Source organism: Notolepis coatsorum (genome assembly GCF_963971535.1).
Source record: "Notolepis coatsorum genome assembly, contig: SUPER_15_unloc_6, whole genome shotgun sequence".
NCBI classification, from domain to species: domain Eukaryota; kingdom Metazoa; phylum Chordata; class Actinopteri; order Aulopiformes; family Paralepididae; genus Notolepis; species Notolepis coatsorum.
Genome location: NW_028174861.1, coordinates 112741 through 118000, shown reverse-complemented (window position 1 = coordinate 118000; position 5260 = coordinate 112741).

The window sequence follows — 5260 nt, the reverse complement described above, 5'->3', positions numbered from 1 at the left end:
CATATCCATACTCTTTTTATTATTCTTTATTCCACCGATTTTGCAAACACTTTGCAACACGTAAGCGTTCGCGCCCCATACACGTGAAAGGTATCAAAACGAGCGGCTTGCCTATGGCAACACCGGTCTCCGAACTCGTAAAGTTTCACCGCACCGTCTGGCTACGAATCGACTTTAAACGGTAAAATATCGGTCCCATTGGGAATGCATTGCATTTTAGAGTGTAGCAGCTGAAATAATCTTTTTCCCCCTACCTTGGGTGAATTGCGAGTGTGATCTCAATTTTGGACGTAGAAATAAAACAAACACATCAAAACGATGACACGGCTGTCAACCCGCTCACAAAAGAAAAATAAATGGAATTGGACATTTCTATCTCAACTGACGACCATTTGTTTGAAGGTTCTCCTCCCCATTGACCGCCATGCAATCGCACTCTAGAAATCACATTTTTCACACTATTTTTTAGCCTTCTGTTCCGATCGCCGAAGGAGTGCCACAATATCGCACGAATGTCACAATATCGCGCACAACCCTTCGCCTACTCGTTGTAGTGCTCATGTGCGCGTCACAACGCTTCATCTCTTATAGTTTTCTTTTAATCAATGTGACAATGCAGTCATGCATCTGCCTCCATAGAAATGCATTAGATAGAAAATATGCAAGTCATAGTGATTGCTTCACCTGTGTGGCTCATGGCTCACTCATGATTGGTTCAGCTGTGTGGCTCGTGGCTGAGCTGCCAATGACATCATCCACTTAACCCATCATTGGCCATCACTGTGTTGCACTACTGAATTGCTGACAGCGCCCTCTGTCTTGTGGGTTGTGTCATTGTACTCAGTAGGGATATCCTCTTTCATTTTTCATTGGTCCATGTTGACCCCCTTTCATTGGTCGATGTTGACCACTCCCCCGATCATTAGACCACGCCCCCTTAGGCCACACCCCCTCAGTGTATCTCTTGAACCGTTTGTCGTAGAGACTTGCGGATTGTGCCATTAGTCGATGTTGACCACCTTTCATTGGTCGATGTTGACCACTCCCCCTGTTGACCACCTTTCATTGGTCGATGTTGACCACTCCCCCGATCCTTAGACTACGCCCCCTTAGGCCACACCCCCTCAGTGTATCTCTTGAACCGTTTGTCGTAGAGACTTGGGGATTGTGCCATTGGTCGATGTTGACCACCTTTCATTGGTCGATGTTGACCACTCCCCCGATCCTTAGACCACGTCCCCTTAGGCCACACCCCCTCAGTGTATCTCTTGAACCGTTTGTCGTAGAGACTTGCGGATTGTGCCATTGGTCGATGTTGATCGGAAAAATCCGAAAACTCGAAAAAATCCCAAAACTCGGAAAAATCTAAAATCCGAAAAAGTTCAAAAACTCGGAAAAATCCCAAAACCCGAAAACTCGGAAAAATCCGAAAACTCGGAAAAATCTAAAAAGTTCCAAAACTCCGAAAAATCCGAAAACTCGGAAAAATCCGAAAACTCGGAAACATCAAAAATCCGAAAAAGTTCAAAAACTCGGAAAAGTCCGAAAATCCGAAAACTCGGAAAAATCCAAAAACTCGGAAAATTCCGAAAACTCGGAAACATCAAAAATCCGAAAAAGTTCAAAAACTCTGAAAAGTCCGAAAACCCAAAAACTCGGAAAAATCCAAAAACTCGGAAACATCAAAAATCCGAAAAAGTTCAAAAACTCTGAAAAGTCCGAAAACCCAAAAACTCGGAAAAATCCGAAAACTCGGAAACATCAAAAATCCGAAAAAGTTCAAAAACTCGGAAAAGTCCGAAAACCCGAACACCCGAAAAAATCCAAAAACTCTGTAATAGTGTAATAGTGTGTAATAGTGTAATAGTGTAATAGTGTGTAATAGTGTAATAGTGTGTAATAGTGTAATAGTGTGTAATAGTGTAATAGTGTGTAATAGTGTAATAGTGTAATAGTGTAATAGTGTGTAATAGTGTAATAGTGTAATAGTGTGTAATAGTGTAATAGTGTAATAGTGTGTAATAGTGTAATAGTGTGTAATAGTGTAATAGTGTGTAATAGTGTAATAGTGTGTAATAGTGTGTAATAGTGTAATAGTGTGTACTAGTGTGTAATAGTGTGTAATAGTGTAATAGTGTAATAGTGTGTAATAGTGTAATAGTGTGTAATAGATCATTTAGTTTGATCTGTGTGTAATAGTGTGTAATAGTGTAATAGTGTGTACTAGTGTGTAATAGTGTGTAATAGTGTAATAGTGTAATAGTGTGTAATAGTGTAATAGTGTGTAATAGATCATTTAGTTTGATCTGCCACTTCTTGGACACATGGTGCCATGAGAAAGGGTGAGTATTAAATAATACAACACGAAAGGGAGTTTGTGTTATAGTTAATAAAATCACATCTGTAGTCATCTTCAAATGGTCTATGTTGACCACTCCCCCGATCCTTAGGCCGCGCCCCCTTTTTGTATCCTTTGAACCGTTTGTCATATAGACTCGCGAGAGACCCTCTCCCCCGTTGGCCGGCGGTGCACAGGCGTCACCCACACTTTCACAATTTCCCCCGCGTGGAATTGTCTAGTTATTATTATTATTATTATTATTATTAGTGTGGGTGACCTGGCGAAGCCAGGTTGCCACCCACACTATACATATCCATACTCTTTTTATTATTCTTTATTCCACCGATTTTGCAGACACTTTGCAACACGTAAGCGTTCGCGCCCCATACACGTGAAAGGTATCAAAACGAGCGGCTTGCCTATGGCAACTGCGGTCTCGAACCCGTAAAAGTTTCACCGCACCGTCTGGCTACGAATCGACTTTAAACGGTAAAATTTCGGTCCCATTGGGAATGCATTGCATTTTAGAGTGTAGCAGCTGAAATAATCTTTTTCCCCCTACCTTGGGTGAATTGCGAGTGTGATCTCAATTTTGGACGTATAAATAAAACAAACACATCAAAACGATGACACGGCTGTCATCCCGCTCACAAAAGAAAAATAAATGGAATTGGACATTTCTATCTCAACTGACGACCATTTGTTTGAAGGTTCTCCTCCCCATTGACCGCCATGCAATCGCCCTCTAGAAATCACATTTTTCACACTATTTTTTAGCCTTCTGTTCCGATCGCCGAAGGAGTGCCACAATATCGCACGAATGCCACAATATCGCGCACAACCCTTCGCCTACTCGTTGTAGTGCTCATGTGCGCGTCACAACGCTTCATCTCTTATAGTTTTCTTTTAATCAACGTGACAATGCAGTCATGCATCTGCCTCCATAGAAATGCATTGGATAGAAAATATGCAAGTCATAGTGATTGCTTCACCTGTGTGGCTCATGGCTCACTCATGATTGGTTCAGCTGTGTGGCTCGTGGCTGAGCTGCCAATGACATCATCCACTTAACCCATCATTGGCCATCACTGTGTTGCAGTACTGAATTGCTGACAGCGCCCTCTGTCTTGTGGGTTGTGTCATTGTACTCGGTGTAATAGTGTAATAGTGTGTAATAGTGTAATAGTGTAATAGTGTGTAATAGTGTAATTGTGTAATAGTGTAATAGTGTAATAGTGTAATAGTGTGTAATAGTGTGTAATAGTGTAATAGTGTAATATTGTGTAATAGTGTAATAGTGTGTAATAGTGTAATAGTGTAATAGTGTGTAATAGTGTAATAGTGTAATAGTGTGTAATAGTGTAATAGTGTGTAATAGTGTAATAGTGTAATAGTGTGAAATAGTGTGTAATAGTGTGTAATAGTGTGTAATAGTGTGTAATAGTGTGTAATAGTGTAATAGTGTGTAATAGTGTGTAATCGTGTAATAGTGTAATAGTGTGTAATAGTGTAAAAGTGTAATAGTGTGTAATAGTGTAATAGTGTGTAATAGTGTAATAGTGTGTAATAGTGTAATAGTGTGTAATAGTGCAATAGTGTAATATTGTGTAATAGTGTAATAGTGTGTAATAGTGTAATAGTGTAATAGTGTAATAGCGTGTAATAGTGTAATAGTGTAATAGTGTGTAATAGTGTGTAATAGTGTAATAGTGTAATAGTGTAATAGTGTGTAATAGTGTAATAGTGTAATAGTGTAATAGTGTGTAATAGTGTAATAGTGTGTAATAGTGTAATAGTGTAATAGTGTGTACTAGTGTGTAATAGTGTGTAATAGTGTAATAGTGTAATAGTGTAATAGTGTGTAATAGTGTAATAGTGTGTAATAGTGTAATAGTGTGTAATAGTGTAATAGTGTGTAATAGTGTAATAGTGTAATAGTGTGTAATAGTGTGTAATAGTGTAATAGTGTGTAATAGTGTAATAGTGTGTAATAGTGTAATAGTGTGTAAGTGTGTAATAGTGTAATAGTGTGTAATAGTGTGTAATAGTGTTTAATAGTGTAATAGTGTGTAATAGTGTAATAGTGTAATAGTGTGTAATAGTGTAATAGTGTAATAGTGTGTAATAGTGTAATAGTGTGTAATAGTGTAATAGTGTAATAGTGTAATAGTGTGTTATAGTGTAATAGTGTAATAGTGTGTAATAGTGTAATAGTGTGTAATAGTGTAATAGTGTAATAGTGTAATAGTGTGTAATAGTGTAATAGTGTAATAGTGTGTAATAGTGTAATAGTGTGTAATAGTGTGTAATAGTGTAATAGTGTGTAATAGTGTAATAGTGTAATAGTGTGTAATAGTGTAATAGTGTGTAATAGTGTAATAGTGTAATAGTGTGTAATAGTGTGTAATAGTGTAATAGTGTAATAGTGTGTAATAGTGTAATAGTGTGTAATAGTGTAATAGTGTAATAGTGTAATAGTGTAATAGTGTGTAATAGTGTAATAGTGTAATAGTGTGTAATAGTGTAATAGTGTAATAGTGTGTAATAGTGTGTAATAGTGTAATAGTGTAATAGTGTGTAATAGTGTAATAGTGTGTAATAGTGTAATAGTGTAATAGTGCAATAGTGTAATAGTGTGTAATAGTGTAATAGTGTGTAATAGTGTAATAGTGTGTAATAGTGTGTAATAGTGTGTAATAGTGTGTAATAGTGTAATAGTGTGTAATAGTGTGTAATAGTGTAATAGTGTAATAGTGTGTAATAGTGTAATAGTGTGTAATAGTGTAATAGTGTGTAATAGTGTGTAATAGTGTAATAGTGTGTAATAGTGTAATAGTGTGTAATAGTGTGTAATAGTGTAATAGTGTGTAATAGTGTAATAGTGTGTAATAGTGTGTAATAGTGTGTAATAGTGTGTAA